This window comes from Delphinapterus leucas, chromosome 10 (assembly GCF_059928025.1).
Source record: "Delphinapterus leucas isolate spDelLeu-1000000601 "Yukka" chromosome 10, BTC_Dleu_Yukka2, whole genome shotgun sequence".
NCBI lineage: Eukaryota > Metazoa > Chordata > Mammalia > Artiodactyla > Monodontidae > Delphinapterus > Delphinapterus leucas.
The window spans coordinates 65,727,909-65,746,270 of NC_143138.1; the positions used below are offsets into that span (position 1 = coordinate 65,727,909).

At 44.3% G+C, this 18,362-nt stretch overlaps 1 protein-coding gene across 4 annotated transcripts in view; it reads right to left on the reverse strand.

Moving 5' to 3' along the window:
- Window positions 1-17,422, reverse strand: part of IP6K2 (inositol hexakisphosphate kinase 2) — a 29,342-nt gene extending 11,920 nt beyond the window's left edge. For all 4 annotated transcript variants that reach the window (XM_022573222.2, XM_089919267.1, XM_089919266.1 and 1 more), the window contains exon 1: window positions 17,297-17,422. The gene's annotated coding sequence lies outside the window, so the exon portion shown is untranslated. The remainder of the gene's footprint in view (window positions 1-17,296) is intronic.
- Between the last annotated feature and the right edge of the window lie 940 nt (window positions 17,423-18,362).

An 18,362-nucleotide genomic window follows, 5' to 3' on the forward strand; every position in this document is an offset into this window, starting at 1 on the left:
AGGACATTGCTCCCCGGAGAAGAATCATCATCTTAGGTAGAGAGACAAGGAAAATAAGGCCCTTTCTCGCCTGTGCCAAGCCTGATGACAGAGGAAACTCCTAAATGGTAGAATTAGGGAGAAAACTGATCCTGTTGTGAGGTGGAGCCAGATTCTAGTCCCAGTTCTGCCATTCAATTGCTTGGAGGAAGATTCCAAGTCCCTGCTCCCTTTGGGTTCCAGTTTTCTGGTAACCAGCAGTTTGTTTTAATCAAATAGGAAAAAACAGTAAAAATCATTGCATTGCACATAATAAGGTTAAGTCCTGTTTTGTGATTCTTTGATTTCAATTATGTTCAATCTCTCAATATGAAGATAACTATGGCTTCTCTATACAACATACTTCTTACATTTGGGGCTTCAGACAAAGAAATGCAGCTTTTGTTCTAGGGTCCCTTACAGACCCTATCCCTGTGGGAAAATGAAGGATCAACTTCCCAAGGATTACACCCCAGATCAGTTTCTTCTCTAGTGGCTTCAGCCTGGTCAGAAGAAAGAAAAATGCCCAAAGCACCTTCTCTGTTTCACTGCTACTCTTTTTCTGTTCCACATGTGGTTTGAGCAGTTGGGTCTCTTAAAGGTTTTTAAACATCTGAGGTCTAAGGCCCAGTTTCCCAGGAATCCTAGAATATTAATGGTTACTGAGAAGTCCATGTGATGTGTGGACCCTGAATCTAGTGAGACAGGGAATAACCATAAAACACTGGCTTCAGATTTAGCATCTATTTTAGCTTTCCAAATTGCCTCACGTTTGTCCATGAAACTATTGATAGGTAAGAAACACAGAACATGATTCATCCTAGGACAAGACATAGATTTCCCCCATAGCCCATCCCCCTAAATCTATCAAATTGGTTTAAGGATCTGCTGGAAACAATGCCTTAATAGTCTTAACTTATAAAATACTGCAAATAAAACAACTATGACTCATGAAAAGCCCTGGGCCCTTAGCTCACACATCTAGAATGTGGTTCATGAGGCTACAAATGGGCTCTGCTGGGGCTACTTACTCTGCCTCAAGAAAAGCCCCAGGGTTGGGCAGTCACAGGAGATGGTGTGAAGCACACTAGCCCAATGGTGGACGAATAACCTTGACCATCTGCACCTCCGCTCCATGAGCCCAGAGCCACTGCCCACATCTGCACACATCCATACACAACCCATGACTATACCACCAGGGTCAGTCACTGGAATTCTCAAACGTCGCTGGTAGGAATAAAAGAAGTACAGCCACCTTGGAAAACAGTTTGGCAGTTTCTTATTAAGTTAGACATATACTTATTATATGACCCAGTAATCCTACTCACAGGTATTTACCTAAAAGAAATGAAAACAAATGTCCACATAAAGACTTATACACAAACGTTCACAGCAGCACTATTCACCATAGCCAAAAGGTGGGAACAACCCAAATGTCCATCAAATGGGTGAATGAATAAACAAACTGTGGTGTATCCATATAATGGAATATTATTCAGCAATAAAAGGAATGTATTGATATAGCAACAACAAAGATTAATCACAAAAGCATTATGTTGGGTTTCCCTGGTGGCGCAGTGGTTGAGAGTCCGCCTGCAGATGCAGGGGACGTGGGTTCGTGCCCTGGTCCGGGAAGATCCCACGTGCTGCGGAGCGGCTGGGCCCGTGAGCCATGGCCGCTGAGCCTGCACGTCTGGAGCCTGTGCTCCGCAATGGGAGAGGCCGCAGCAGTGAGAGGCCCGCGTACCGCAAAAAAAAAAAAAAAAAAAAAAAAAAAAAAGCATTATGTTAACTGAAAAAAGCCAATCACAAAAGACTATATACTGTATAATTCCATTTATACAACATTCAAGAAAAAGCAAAACTGTAATAGCAGAAAGTAGATAAGCAGTTGCCAGGGGGCAGAGGTAGGGGAATAGGACTGACTGCAAAGACGTCCAAGAGAACTTTTAGGAGTAATGAAAATGTTCTATGCTGTGACTGGAACAGTGATTACATGGCTGCATAAATTTGTCAAAACTCATCAAATTATAGACTTAAAATCAATGAATCTTGGGGCTTCCCTGGTAGCGCAGTGGTTAAGAAGCCACCTGCCAATGCAAGGGACATGGGTTTGAGCCCTGGCCTGGGAAGATCCCACATGTCGCAGAGCAACTAAGCCCGTGTGCCACAACTACTGAGCCTGTGCTCTAGAGCCCGCAAGCCACAACTACTGAGGCCGCAAGCCACACTACTGAGCCCACGTGCCACAACTACCGAGGCCGCAAGCCACACTACTGAGCCCACGTGCCACAACTACCGAAGCCCGCACGCCGGGAGCCCATACTCCGCAACAAGAGAAGCCATGACAATAAGCCCGTGCACCGCAAAGAAGAGTAACCCCCACTCACAACTAGAGAAAGCCCGCGCACAGCAATGACGACGCAACACAGCCAAAAATAAAAAACAAATAAATAAATTAATTAAAATAAATAAATAAAACCAATGAATCTTATTGTATACAAATTATATTTCAATAAACAGCTTGAATTTTTTCTTTAATTTACAAAAGTTTCATAAGTACAAGTTATTTTAATAATCAGAAAAGACTGTAATTAAAAGATTATATTAGCTGTTAAATAGGGTTTTTAAAAATAAATTTATTTTATTTATTTATTTTTGGCTGTGTTGGGTCTTCATTCCTGCACGCGGGTTTTCTCTAGTTGCGGCGAGCGGGGGCTACTCTGTATTGTGGTGTGCGGGCTTCTCATTGTGGTGGCTTCTATTGTTGCAGAGCACGGGCTCTAGGCACGCAGGCTTCAGTAGTTGTGGCACGCGGGCTCAGCAGTTGTGGCTTGAGGGCTTATTTGCTCCGCGGCATGTGGGATCTTCCCGGACCAGGGCTCGAACCCATGTCCTCTGCATTGGCAGGCAGATTCTTAACCACTGCTCCACCAGGGAAGTTCCAGTTATCTTTTTAAATTCTTGTAAAGCCAAAGCAAAAGCATACTTTACACACAAAGGAGAAAAACAGAAGCATAATGGTCCAATAAGCCTTTCAGTAAAACACCCATCACAAAAGAAAAATTAACAGCAAATCTGCTCCAATTATACTGGCTTTCTTGTTATTTCTCAAACATGCTTGATACATACCTACCTTAGGGTCTCTGTCCTTGCCATTCCCTCTGCTTGGTGCAGTTTTCCCCAGATATCTCCCTGGCTCACTCTTGTACCTCCTTCAGTTCTGTATGCAAATATCACCTTTAATGAAGTCTTCTTTAGCCACCCCATCTAAAAGTGCCATATCTCCCCATCCACATTCCTTACACAACCATGCTTTATTTTCTCCTCACCACTTATCACCACCTAACATACTATATGTTTTATTTGTCCTGTTTATTTTCTGTCTCCTCCACCCTGCCCCACCAGAAAAAAAAGTCCATAAGGTCAGACATTTTTTGTTGTTGTTGTTTGTTTGCGGTACTCTTTGTTTGTTTGTTTGTTTGCAGGCCTCTCACCGCTGCGGCCCCTCCCGCCGCGGAGCACAGGCTCTGGACACACAGGCTCAGCAGCCATGGCTCACGGGCCCAGCCACTCCGCGGCACGTGGGATCTTCCCGGACCAGGGCACGAACCCATGTCCCCTGCATCGGCAGGCGGACTCTCAACCACTGTGCCACCAGAGAAGGCCCCAGTCAGACATTTTTGACTGCTCTGTTTACTGCTGAATCTTCAGAGCCCAGAAGAGCACCAGCACCGAGTAAGCACTCCACAGGATGTGCCTCAAATCACTACTGCGTCATGAATACCTGCTGCACACAAATCAACAGAGAACTCAAAAGGCACCCACTGCAATTATCCAAACCCACACCAACCGCACAGGGAGTACAATCGTTAAAAAGCGGCACGCCACACACTTTACAAAATGCATTCTGAGCATCGGCTGGGTATTAATTTTGCATTTATAATCTCCCACCTTATTAACTCTGCACTAACTGGGGAGTATAAATGAAGGACCCTGCACCTGAATACTCATCTGGGTCCTGCTGGTGTGGAAACATTTCATGTAAACAAAGCCTAAACTCTTAATCTAATGACAACCAACCTCTTGGAAAATTCTCTCTTGTAGAAAATCAGGCAGAAGAATGGTCACTGAAGAATAAACTTTTAAAATGTGGATACGAGAAGATTAAAATCCTATCATAGTTTAAAACAAATATAGTAGTTAGCATTCAGAAATTCTGTGTTAGTATTGAGTTGACATCCCAAACACCCAAGGCTTTCAGGTTGCTAAGTTATCACTGAAAGATAATTATCCCCATCTTTTGCAGGCAAAGCAAAGAAAGGCCATGGGGTTGGTGCTGAGTATTTGCTGAAGGCCTTTTCAGCAATGCTGGTGGGTCTGCCATCCAGCTTCAAACAAGGTGTCTCTGCAAGACAGTGCAGGAAAAAAATTATCCCCTCCATGATCTGGACTTCTAGAAAAGCTGGGCAGCAGATAAGGCACAATCCCTGGTGACAAAATGAATAAACCAAAAGGAGATTTAGCAAAATAAAGCCAGGAAGGAAGAAGAAAGCTGTTAATGTTTGCCTTGTGGGAGGCACCAAGGAAGGTGGCTGACCAGACTGACCCATTTGGGTCATGGGTATCTGGCATCAAACTACCACCAACCCCAGGAAAACTCCCACCACTGCTCCATAAAAATCAGGTCCTGGCAGGACATCTCTTATACCCCAATGTGAACGCACTCACCTCCACATCCAGCAATATGAAAGTGTATGATGGACTATGAGGATACTATAAAACATTGTTTATCACTTTTATATTTTTAAAACAATCTGATATGCTCTTCAATTAAAAGAAGCAAGATACAGGGAATTCCCTAGTGGTCCAGTGGTTAGGACTCCATGCTTTTACTGCCGGGGCCCAGGTTGGATCCCTGGTCAGGGAACTAAGATGCCACAAGCCATGTGGGGCAGCCAAAAAAAAAAAAAAGGAAGATACAAAACTGTATAATCTATGATATTAGCTGAACTATGTCATAAGACTTACAGAGGAAAAGACTGGCAAGAAGTTCCAGCTTTGCCACTAAATTGTACACTCAGAAGTGGTTAAAATGGTAAATTTTATGTTATGTTCATTTTACTACACACCGAAAAACCCTAAAAACAAAAATACCAGCTACTCACAGGGGTCATGGCTGCCCACCTCCTCCCAAGGCCCTGGAGTCACTGTATAAAAAAATGTTGAATGTCTTGAAGTCTCACAGCTGATATATGAAAAAAATTTGACACACATTTCCCAAATTTGATGACAATCCTAAAAATTTACATGACATATGATGAACTGTGACGCTGAAAGAAACTGTTCTAAGTTGTCAATAATAGAAAGCAGATGGGACTTTCCCGGTGGTCCAGTGATTTAAGAATCCGCCTTCCAAGACTTCCCTGGTGGTGCAGTGGTTAAGAATCCGCCTGTCAGTGCAGGGGATATAGGTTTGAGCCCTGGTCCAGGAAGATACCACATGCCACAGAGCAACGAAACCCGTGCGCCACAACTACTGAGCCTGCACTCTAGAGCCCAGGAGCCACAACTACTGAGCCCGTGTGCCTAGAGCCTGTGCTCCACAACAAGAGAATGAGAAGCCCACGCACCACAATGAAGAGTAGCCCCTGCTCACCACAACGAGAAAGCCCACGCAGCAATGAAGACCCAACGCAGCCAAATTAATTAATTAATTAATTAAAAAAAAAAAAAAAAAAAAAGAATCTGCCATCCAATGCAGGGTATAGGGGTTCAATCCTTGGTTGGGTAACTAAGATCCCACATGCCGCAACTAAGACCTGATACAGACAAATAAATAAATATATAAATATTTTTTAAAAAATAAATTTAAAAAACTGTAACAGGTGTTATCCTACAATAAATTTAAATGACAGCTAACAAATGAAATAAATTTATGGAAAGCAGATGACAATTAACCACCCTAGAGTAGTGACTATGTGACCTTTTTATTATTTACTTTATTTAAAAAATTTTTGGCTGCGATGTGCGGCATGCGGGATATTAGTTCCCTGACCAGGGATCGAACCTGTGTCCCTTGCAATGGAAGCGCAGAGTCCTAACCACTGGACCGTCAGGGAAGTCCCTATGTGACTTTTTTATAGAAAAATTATGACACTGCTGTCATAGAATGAGGCAGTCAATATGCTGCTCAGAAATGTAGGGAAAAAATACTGTACTATTGATTTTTGAAATGTGTAACTTTTTGTGTTTTCTTTTTTCAATCCAAACATTTACTTTCTTACATTATTGGGGTTTCTTTTAATTTTTTTTTTTTTTTTTTTTTTTTTGCGGTGCGCGGGCCTCTCACTGTTGTGGCCTCTCCTGTTGCGGAGCACAGGCTCCGGACGCACAGGCTCAGCGGCCATGGCTCACGGGCCCAGCCGCTCCGCGGCATGTGGGATCTTCCCAGACCAGGGCACAAACCCGTGTCCCCTGCATCGGCAGGGGGACTCTCAACCACTGCGCCACCAGGGAAGCCCTTTTTTTAAAAAAATTTTTATTGGAGTATAGTTGATTTACAATATTGTGTTAGTTTCGGTGTACAGCAAAGTGAATCAGTTATACATATACATATATCCACTCTTTTTTTAGATTCTTTTCCCATATAGACCATTACAGAGTATTAAGTAGAGTTCCCTGTGCTATACAGTAGGTCTTTATTATTTATCTATTTTTTATATAGAAATATATATGTCAATCCCAATCTCCCAGTTTATCGTTCCCCTCCCCTTACCCCTGGTAACCATAAGTTTGTTTTCTACATCTGTAACTCTATTTCTGTTTTGTAGATAAGTTCACTTTCTTACCTTATTGTTTTCATAATTGTAAATTTTGTTTAAAGATGGTACTTACAATTATATATTTATATAAATCAATTATATATATTTGTTACACTATATAAACTTTAGCCACCACAAAAGCTGGATCTGCCCAGTACTAAGTGGTAAGACTGTTATTCCCATCTCTTCAGTTTTCTGAATGTTCCAAACTTCTTGAAATTTTCTCGAACTCAGAGCATGTGTTTGTTACCTTTATAATTGGGAGTGAAAGTATTAGGGGGAAAAATAATTCACTACGACTGAAATAAGAAACCCAGATGGCTGCTCAGCTCTTGAAGGTTTTAAACTCATCTGCCAAAAAACCCTGATGCAACTCACACTGCATGCTCAGAGTTCCACTCCATGATGGAGACCCTGGGAGACTGACCACATGTAAACAAGGGAGGATAATCACCCCAACACATCCTGTCCCTGAAATGTGTACAAGGTGCTGAAAGGTCAGAGGAGGCAGTGACCAACTCAATCTTCAGTGACAATGGGATACAACCGTGTCAAAGAAAAGGGCTACCGTTTACCAAGCTGTTAGTCTGTTCTGTAACTCCCTCCCTCCTACCACAGCCTTCTGGAGTAGATACTAGGATCACTCCCACTACAGATGGGTGCACTGAGACACCAGATCACCTAGGCCTCATCATGGAAAATGACAGGTACTTTGAGATGAAAGAGTCATTGCTAAGAAGGCTGGAAAGGTCACCCCCATGTCATAGCAGGCACTGGCTCCACCAAAGCATGCAGCAGGGCCAGAGAGACAAGACACAGAAGCCTTCTATTAACTTGACACAAATGCCTGGGGTCCAACACCAGGTGTTCATTTCCCCCCTCATCAGCATTTTATTCTTGTTTGTTTTTAATTTACTTGGCTGCACCAGATCTTAGTTGCAGCACGCAGGATAGGATCTTCATTGCTGCGTGCAGGTTCTTCCTTGCAGCACGCGGTATCTTTTTTAGTTGCAGCATGCAAACTCTTAGTTGAGGTGTGTGGGATCTACCTCCCTGACCAGGGATGGAACCCGGGCCCCCTGCATTGGGAGCATGGAGTGTTAGCCACAGGACCACAGGGAAGTCCCTTTATTCTAGTTTTAATAAAGGAGAAACTACAAGTTGTAAGTGGAAGTATTTCAAGAAAAGTCACAACAATGCAGATCCTTCCACCAATTCTGAGGGACAAATGAAACAGCAGATTCTGTTCCAAAAATCCAGACAAGCTTTTCCATAAGGGAAACAGCAGCCTCTCAGAGGCTTCTCTGTCGAACCAGCAGCATGATCACACTGCCACATCTCTTTGCCTCATCAGACCAGATTTCTGGAATGAAAGACTAGAGCGTCCCAATATGGAGGGGGACAGGGAGAAGGAGCTTTCAGCCTACCTAGAAATATGTTCCTCAGTTACAATGCTTGAATTACAGAGTTTTAGCAATTTAAAAAGTTTTTCTAGCTAAAAGTAGAGCAGTACTCCTTCAAGAAAATCTAAATTATTGATTCTAAGGTGTCACATGTCCCCTTTATCAGAATATCAAATTTACTTATAAATACCTAAATGTATTCCATACACACACCAAGAATTATCAGTCCTCCTTAAAAAGCCTGTTTCCTCTCTTCAAGGGCAATTTTCCATCTCCAGTCTCCTCCTCCTGATGCAGACTACAAATCCCACCATCATGTGGGAAACATACACAACAGGAACATGCAGAAGTGACCCTTGAAGACTATGGCCAAAATTGTTCTGAGGTCTCGATCTATGGGGGACTCTCCTACCTTAGTCATGGTTCTCTCATGTGCCAGTTAAGTAACAGTCCATTAGCTTCAGGCAAGATTATATGCTCCCTGCCTGTGGTCAACGTTTACCCCTGCTCATTTCTCAGCCAGTTCCCAAACCAGATGACACATGAACTCATCCTCTGAAACTAGTGGTGCCAAAAATGATTCAGTCCTCATGGCCAGCCACAGAACCCAGGCAGCCCCAACCCGCCCAGGCCAGCACAATGAGGGCTGTACCTGCTGGTAGAGGGACATGTGTGCCCTGCGCTACACCAGATCCTGTGCCCAGAGGGCACAACTTCCTCTGGGTCCTCACAACACCTCACTCAGGTAAATACTCCCCTCAGGGGTCTGCTAAGCATCCCAGGCTAACAGCATCAACATGGCAGCTTTGATCACCCAACTACTCTAAGTACAGTCAGTGCTCCTCCATGACCAGCCAGGAAAAGAACGAGATATGGGAGTGAGAAAATTCCTGACACCACATAGGTCACAGCACTATATCTTTTTTTTTTTTTTTTTTTTTTGCGATACGCAGGCCTCTCACCGCTGTGGCCTCCCCCGTTGCGGAGCACAGGCTCCGGACACGCAGGCTCAGCGGCCATGGCTCACGGGCCCAGCCACTCCGCAGCATGTGGGATCTTCCTGGACTGGGGCACGAACCCGCGTCCCCTGCATCGGCAGGCAAACTCTCAACCACTGCGCCACCAGGGAAGCCCCACAGCACTATATCTTAACACATGACCATTCGTCAATCATCCTCTATGAGTCCTGGGACTTCTTTCCAAAATAAGGCACAGCAAAATATTAAAAACTTCTTTAGGGAAATCAAGTTCAACTGCACCCATAGTTCTGAAGCAAACTACACACTGACTCCTTTGGAATCACGCAGCTTGCGAGAAGGGCAATGACTTCAGTCAGTCAACAGACGTGAGGATTGGGAGCGAAGGCCAACGGGGCACTTCCACTTTTGATATTTTACCACTATTCCCTTTCTTTGGCTCTACACAAAGAGCCTAAGGTATTTTCAAAGTAAAAACACTCTTTGAGAGCGAGATAAATCATTCCTGGGAGAGAGGTAGCCTGTTCCTTCCTTTCCCAGCCCTCATCTGCCCCAGATGTGTTGGCCATATCCATCAGTTTTTCAGGGCCCAGAGTCTGTCAGGTGGCAGCTGGCACCTCTGCAAGGTCCAATGTTCCAAATGCGCCAGGAGCCTGCATCCTGGGCTTACCGTCCTCCTCTGGCCTCCCGATGTAGGTGCAGCATCCCAAGCCACCCGTAAAACCCAGCACAGGTTCTACAAAGGGCAGGGGCAACTCAAAGAACCTAAGGGAGAGATATGTGTGTTCTCATGCTCCGATAAGGACACAGAGCAAGAAAAACCCACACCTTCAGCAGGGTGTTGGCAAGCACCTCAGCTGTCTCTCTAGAGGCACTCACCTTAGAGAACAGACACTGTTCATGAAAGGACATCTTTCACTGCCTTATATGTAAAACCTCTATTCATAACAGAAGAAAAACTGAAAATGTTCAACAAGAACCAACTAACTGGGCTTCCCTGATGCTGCAGTGGTTAAGAATCCGCCTGCCAGTGCAGGGGACATGGGTTCGAGCCCTGGTCCGGGAAGATCCCACATGCCGTGGAGACACTAAGCCCGTGGGCCACAACTAGTGAGCCTGCGCTCTAGAGCCCGTGAGCCACAACTACTGAGCCTGTGAGCCACAGCTACTGAAGCCCGCGCGCCTAGAGCCCATGCTCCGCAGCAAGAGAAGCCACTGCAATGAGAAGCCAGCGCACAAGGAAGAGTAGCCCCTGCTCGTTGCAACTAGAGAAAGCCTGTGTGCAGCAACAAAGACCCAATGCAGCCAAAAATAAAAATAAATAAAATAAATTAAAAAAAAAAAACCCTAACTTAGGTAGACAGTAATCTCAGCAATGTGCAAGTAAGTGCTTTAACAGTTACTGGTGTATGTTTTTCCTGTCGGGTTGCTCAAGTTCATAAAAACATACATTCTTTGGCCTGGTATACTTCATCCATCTCTCTTCTTCCTTTGTTGTTTACTTGGGCAATCTCTCAAGGAAACAGTATGATTATGTTTAGCACTAGAGCCAACAGATATAGGGTCCACACACCTCCACAGGCACCCTGTAGAAGAAGCTGAACTGTGAACTCTCGCTCATGAGAGGGGAAGGAGGAGTAAGGTACAGTCCACATATACCAAGTTTAAAGCACATTAAGCAAATGCGTACCAAAGTGAAAGCCGGCAGGCTTGGACTTAGGTTAATCCCAAGACAAATGTTGCTGCAGCCTCAGCAAAAACACTGAATTTGTTTAGACATGACCTGGGATCTCAATCAGAGAATGGGACAGATGAGAAGGAGGGAAGGTTTTAGTAAAAATGCATATCCAATGTTAGTTTTATACTTGTAAAACAAAAATGGTCTATTATTCCTATAAAACAAACATTGCAGGGCAATGCAAGATTTCTGCATTCCCCAAGAGAGTATGACAAGCACACCCAGCCCATGGGGCCACCTCATTTCTGAGTGTGCAGCCGTGCATAGGAAAGCCCTGTGGCCCTGGAGCAGCCCATCTTAAAGATGAACAAGGCTCAAGGCAAGGGGCTGTGGTGGGGTTAAGACAGACTGATGTGGCTCGGGGGGTTTGCCTTTGGGATCCAGCTCAGGTATTGAGCGGGCACATTCCTGAAAACTAAGTGCAGAAATAACAACACTAGAGCCAAGTGTTATGCCTCCTGGTCTCTAGCACATCTTATTCCATTAAAAGAAAAGTTCTACTCTTCCTTAGGCTTAGGATTGGACACTCAATTTCTACAAGTATATGTCTCAAGTAAGGTAAACAGATGGATACACAGAGAATACAGGTAATACTAAATGATCTCCCATTTGATCAATCATGAGTTTCAGTTAAATACATTCACAAGACGAGTTAAAAAAAATCCAGCAGTGCAAAGAAAGCTTTGTGAATTTGCCACGACAGAGAGCAAGCAGAAGAGGCCCAGGATGACTCCAGTTGCCCAAAGGGGCTTGTGAAAGCAGGTACTGGAGGCCTGTCTCCAAGTCAGAAAGGTTTCAAGAAAACCCAAAGCCTGAAATCCTTCAGTCCAGAGTGGGATGAGACTTCTGACCACCTTGCAGAGTGGCCAGGAATGAAAAGAACACAGGTAAAAGACGTAGCACAGTGAGGGTGTTAGGCAAGGCAGCTGTAGCTCCTATCATTTTTATTTTTTGTGGGTGGGTGCTGTAGGTGTTGACCACATCACTTCTACAATGGCTACATTTCACTAGCACAAAATCAAATCAAGGCATGACTTTTCTGTTGTTACCAGGTGCTTATTTTGCTACCTGTTCTGACCTGGATACCACATTTAGAAGTTATCATACTCCCAACGATTTCAGTCTTAACCAAGGGGCATTTTGTTGGCATAAAGAACAAAAACTCTTGGATTTCCCTGGTGGTCCAGTGGTTAAGACTGTGTGCTTCCAATGCAGGGGGCATGGGTTCGATCCCTGGTCAGGAAACTAAGATCCCACATGCTGCAGGGCAACTAAGCCCAAGCACCACAACTACTAAGCTCACGCACCACAACTACTGAGCTCGCACGCCTCAGCTAGAGCCTGCGTGCTGCAAACTACAGAGCCCACGCGCTCTGGAACCCACGCGCCACAACTACAGAGCCCACACACCCTGGAGCTTGCGTGCCACAACTAGAGAAGCCCGCGCGCCGCAAGGAAAAGATCCCACGTGCCGCAACTAAGACCCGACACAGCCAAAACTAAGTAAAATAAATAATAAATTATAAAATAAAATAAAATAAAATCTCCCTGACAAATTGAGGCCTGCCTTATACTTGGGTATAAATGGTGTTTTACCTATTCTCGGTGCCTGCCTTCATCTGTAAACTAGTCATGGTAGTTTTATGTAGGTGCCATAAGGTGGGAACAAGATTTAAAAATCTAGCCTACTGCCTGGCTTACATGCAACGCACTCCTCAAACGTGAGCCGTCCTCTGTCCACCATTCCAGTTCCTACAAAAAGTCCAATGGAAGATGGAGGCCAGAGAGTGGACTTGACAGTATAAGTGGATGAGGGCATGTTAAGCCTGCACTTTTCTGAGGCGGATGAAGAAACAGGGCTTCCGCAACAGGCAGAAGAATGGAGTACCAAGGGACATCCTGCTTAGCTCTTAAAAGAAGACATTTTTAAACTGGTTACAAGTGTGATAAAATGACCACCATTATTAGTTTGGGGTCTCTTTATCCTGTAGATTTTCTTCAGTGCATTTTTCTATTCTTTCCACAAATAGGATCAGGCTATATGTGTTGTTTTGCCTTTTTTTTCCCAAGTAAAATCAGCTTTAGTTTTCTCACCTAACTTTTAAAAAATAGTGATAAAATACTCACAATATAAAATTTACCATTTTAACTATTTTGGAGTGTACAGTTCTGTGGCATGAAGTACATTCACACTGTTGTGCAATAATCACCACTATCTCCAGAACTTTTTCATCATCTCAAACTGCAACTATACACATTAAATAATAAATTCCACTCTCCCTACTCCCCAGCCCCTGGTAACCACCATTCAACTTGCTGTCTCTAATCTGAGTACTCCAGTTTCCCATATAAGTAGAATCATTCAATAGCTGTCCTCTGTTTTGCCATTTCCCCCCCAACTAAACTATATGACTTAGATATCTTGCTACATTTGTCTATATATGAGTCTTTTTAAAGGCTGTATAATAGTCACACAAAATCATAATGTATTTATCGACTTCCCTACTGACACTATTTCTAACTTTTTTCTTACCATAATAATGCAGTGAGCATCCTTGTATCTGTCTTTGCACACCTGTGAAGTATTTCTGTACGAAAAAGTCCTAGAAGTAGAATCGCTGGGAGCATAGATTTTAAAAGATCTCACCCATTGTTTCACTCTGACCCAACCTATAAAGTATGTGAGCCACTGGATTCTGGAGTATGGTGGCGACATTTTATGTTAGGAAAATTAACCGGGCAGAGAGACAAGGAAAAACCTGGCTTCAGAAAGGCTCTGACTTCAACTGCTGGGCAGGGGGTGGTGGGAAAATGTCCTGACAGCCCTCAGGTTCTAGGGTCACCAAGACAACAGGACTGCTATCTCCAGACACCTGTCTCGGACCTCTTTAATGTAACCTCCCCTACTCAGTGGCATACATGGCAGGGCACACGGTCTCCTGTCTTCTCCACTGCACCCACAGAGCCAGCTGCCCTGCCCAGCCTACACAGAAGAACCAAGGAAGGAGGGGGAGAAGGTAAAGAAGCAGGACTTGATAGATGGCGAAGTGTAGCACACTGTCCTTAACCCTTGAGGGAGCAACAGACCCCCTAGAGAATCTGAGACAACTGTGGGACTCTCCTGAAAATTCACAGCCTCACTGAACTCTGCATACAATTTGTGGAGTGGGCAACTATGGACTCTATCTTCAGAATCCCTGATTCAGGGAATCAAATTAGAGGGATGAGTCAGATACTGAGTCTTCACAAGTCAGAACAAGGATGTTTTGTTCATGAAGTCAGAAACAGCTGAGAAGATAGTGAGTTGAACTGCAGACACTTAAATATAAGGGATAATCAAGCAATCAAGAAGAAATGTACAGCAGACAGCTGGAAGCAGTGGGAGTGAAGCTTGAGTGAACTTAACTTGAAAACAGATTTGGGAATTACCTACAAAGGGAAGGCAGAAGGCACCCCAAGAGTAATGTGCAAAGAAAGAAGAGCACTGGGTCGAGGCCCCCATAATTGTGAACAGCCTGTGAGCAGAGGGTGCAACGTCAGTGTGAGAGAAGGAGGTCTGTAAGGAGACAAGGAGCAAAACATCTTCATCCTCCTGGAGGCCAAGGGTAAGAATCTCCTCTCTGTTCCACATGGAAAATCTGGACCACATGACACAGAGGGAGGAGGAGGGTCTTGCACTGTGTGGCCCTATAGGTCCCTGACAGCCCTCAGAGTTCAAGGTTTGGGGCTCACTTTTGAATGAGCCTTGGCAGTTCCAACACAACTTCTTCACTGAAAAGATATACAGGTGTGACTCCTTCAAAGCCAGCCACCAGAGTCAAAAGGTCTCAAGCACACAGTGTGATGAGCAAAAGCCAGCATATGGGAACTCCTACAGGATAAATGACAGTTGTTTGAACAGATAAATTACAAAACAGAGTAAGCATATATAAATTTAAGAGACAAAAGAGACACTTCAATCAAATGCCATATGCAGACTTTATCTGGATACCAGTTTGAACAAACAACTATAAAAAAATAATGAGACAATCAGGGACATTTGACCATGACTGAATATTTGAAAAAAAAAATTAAGGAATTATCATTGTATTTTAGGCATAATAATGGTGTAAAAACCATGGGTAGCTCCTTGTCTTAGAGATACACTAATAATGTATAATGAAATACTTTTGGATAATATACACTTTGGGGATAGGTTTCCTAAAAAAATTCAGCTTTTTTTTTTTTTTTAAGGGGAGGGGAGGAAGGCAGAGTGTAAATGAAACAACATTGGCTAGGAGTTGGTAACTGCAGAAGCTGGTGATGGATGGATGGTTGACAAACCCAAACCAAGTATCCATCATTTTAGGAGACTCTTTTCGTTCAAATTCTGAGGTAAACGCTAAATTCAATTTTGGGGGAAAAGGCCCCTTCCTTGCTACCAGAATATATTACAAAACACTAGTATTACTTGTTACTTTTATTACTTGGTATGCAAATAGACAAAAATATAATTTCAAAAACATGCTTTAAAATGTAATCACATGAAAGCAATCATCTACTACACAAAAATGTGTTCAATTTGTCTAAGGTGATTACCCCATTAGGTAAAACAACGTCACTTAAAGGAAAAATTCTTCCCCAGTGCATCCTCTTTATGAACCAAACAATGGAAATTTTTCACCTCAGCAAGCTGGCCTCAGGGAGGCTCATCCCTGTTGCCTAGATACGGGTGATATCTCCCTCCGGTGTTATGGAAGGCTCTGGCACCCCTTGCACCCCTCTGCAAAGAAGACTGGTTAAGGTTCATCAGTCAGTAATTGTGCCTTCCTCACACATTCCACTGCTCAGACAGATATGGGGCTGGTATACCATGTACTTGTCTGTCACCTGCGAAGCCTTGAAACAAAAAGAAGTCTATTACATTTGCTAAACTGGATTTTACAATTGTATCAACTCCAGTCCTAGCTCTCATCCACCTGATTTCTAACAATTCCTGAGAATTCTGTTCTAAAGTCACAAAGCAGATCAACCAGCTGGAGTAACAGTTAACGGTTCAACTGATGTTTGCCTCCAGAAAAAGTTACTAAGTGATCCACTCACTGGCCTATTACATCAATATGATAAAGTACCATTTTGCTCAGTTTCTAATTCTGGTAGTGGTTAAAGTTAAAACAATAACAATACTGCCCTGAAACTTCTCATTAAATACTTAACACCAGATTACAGGATGCAATTACACAAACTCCACAGCAGCAATCTATGTAAATAAGCATTTTAGTTCACTTAAAATGTTACCCTGCTAAAAATGCAAATACAGCAAATAATTAAGTACTAGAATTCATCAAAACTACTGTAATTATGGCGCTTTATACAAAGTATCATAAAACTTGTGATCTGCAACATTTCTGTTACCACTTTTTAGAAGTTTCAGTACTTAAAACTATTTTTTCAGATGATTTTATCTTATTCTTGTTCTATGTACATTTTGTTACCCAAATGCTTCATTCCAATCAGTGATTAGTTTTATTTCCCCGGTATTTAAGAGCACTAGATTTTACTGGTTTTTACATTTTCTTTTCACAACATTTGGACTCATTTTTCTGCAATTCGGCTTTAATATATGAAACTGAATAAAAGCCAAAAATGATACAAATCATTAGGACGCAAAAGACAAAAAACAGTCTGTAATCCAACGTGAACGAAATGAAAGCTCCATCCATGGTGAAGCTTATCACTATTAAGAAGACGTCCCCGGATCCATTTTAGGACTTTTTGGGATAAGAAGGTTAGGTGTGCAGACTCCCCCACCAGACACCAGCTGACAAGCCCAACTGACATTCAACACTCAAAATGGCTGCACATCTGCCGGCCGCAGGTAACCGTACCTGAGGCGTTGGGCTGACTTCTCCAGCCAAAGACTCAAGGAGACCCCCCGTCAATAACCCGGAAGATCGTGGACACCAATGTCCTGGGGAGACCCCCTCAATGACCCAGGAGATCTTACCCTCTCCAATGACTGGAGACTTCAATAACAGGGGGAGATCCCGCACCACCATAATATTCGGGAGACCCCCCCCCCAATGACCAGGTAAGATTCTGCCCGTCAAAACCAGGGGAAATCGTCTCTCCCCAATAACCTGAAGAAATAATGCCTCTCTCAAATGACCCGGGGAAATCTGGCCCCACAAGGACTCTGAGAGATCTCTCCTACTCCCATCATCGCGGGAGAGCCCCTCCCAAAAAACCCGGGAACACCCCTAATGACCAGAGACCTCGCTCCCCGACGACCCGGAGAAACCCTCCTCCAAAGCCCCTGGGGCGGCAGAGCGATAGGCCAAGCAGACCGGGCGTTACCTGCTACCTCAGCCGGTACCGCGGAGCTTCCGTCCTATTGTTTCTCTCCCACCAAAATGGCGGCCGCTGCGGCGAGCCCCGCCCCCCACGCCTCACTCCCGGAGCCCCTCACTATTGGCTCGCACCGGGAGCCCAGCTCGCGGACTGGGCGGCCCAAAAAGCGCTGTTGCTAGGGCGCCCGGATTCGTTGTAGTGGCTTCCGGAAGGGGCGGTGCATGGGGCGGGGTTAGCGAGAGGGGTGGAGTCTTGTCTGCCTCGATGGGAGAGAGTGGCCAAGGAAGTCAGGTTGGGTGGACAGGTGGGCTTCGAGCCCAGGGGTGCAATACGGGATGCCAGGGGTACAGATGGGTCAGCCAACTGTACCATTTTTCCTGGGTCCCAGCGGTTTCCTGGAGTGCAGGACTTTCAATATTAACATTGAGACAGTCTGCAGCAATCTGGGAAGTTGGTCACCCTAGAAGATGGATGGACAGAGGACCGGATGTGGCTGGACGGAAAGATGGACAAAAGAGTGGCTGTAGACGGTGGATAAAGGGCGGTTGTATGCACAGGTGGACAGATGACTGGATGTAGATGGATGGACAAATGACTCGATATAGAGAGGTGAACAGAGGAGTGGCTGTATAGTCCTTTGTGGACTGGTGGGTGACCCAGAGTCCAACCCAGGTTCCACCAAGCTCCACACTACAGAGCTTGTCTGAAGCTCGTTTGTCCTGGGCCCTGTGTTAGCCAGAAGGTCTCCCACCTGAGTTAATATCATTGTGGCTGGCAAAAGCAAGGGAGGATGGGGATGCTACTGAGAGTGGGTAGAGCCTCCTACCTGTTCTCTGCTCTTTTAAAAAATCCCTGTGTGCTGGCTGTTTGCAGAGGTGTGGATTCATGCATATACTCATTCATTCAACAACTATTTATGGAGCATCTACGCTCTGTGCTGGAAATACAGCAGTGAACAAAAACAGTAGGAAAAAAAAAAAAGCCTGCCCTTACGAGGATAGGCAGGAAAGATTTCCTGTGACCAGCTGATCTCTCCTCTCTTGGAAGCACAATCCCTGTGTGGCTTCCAGGG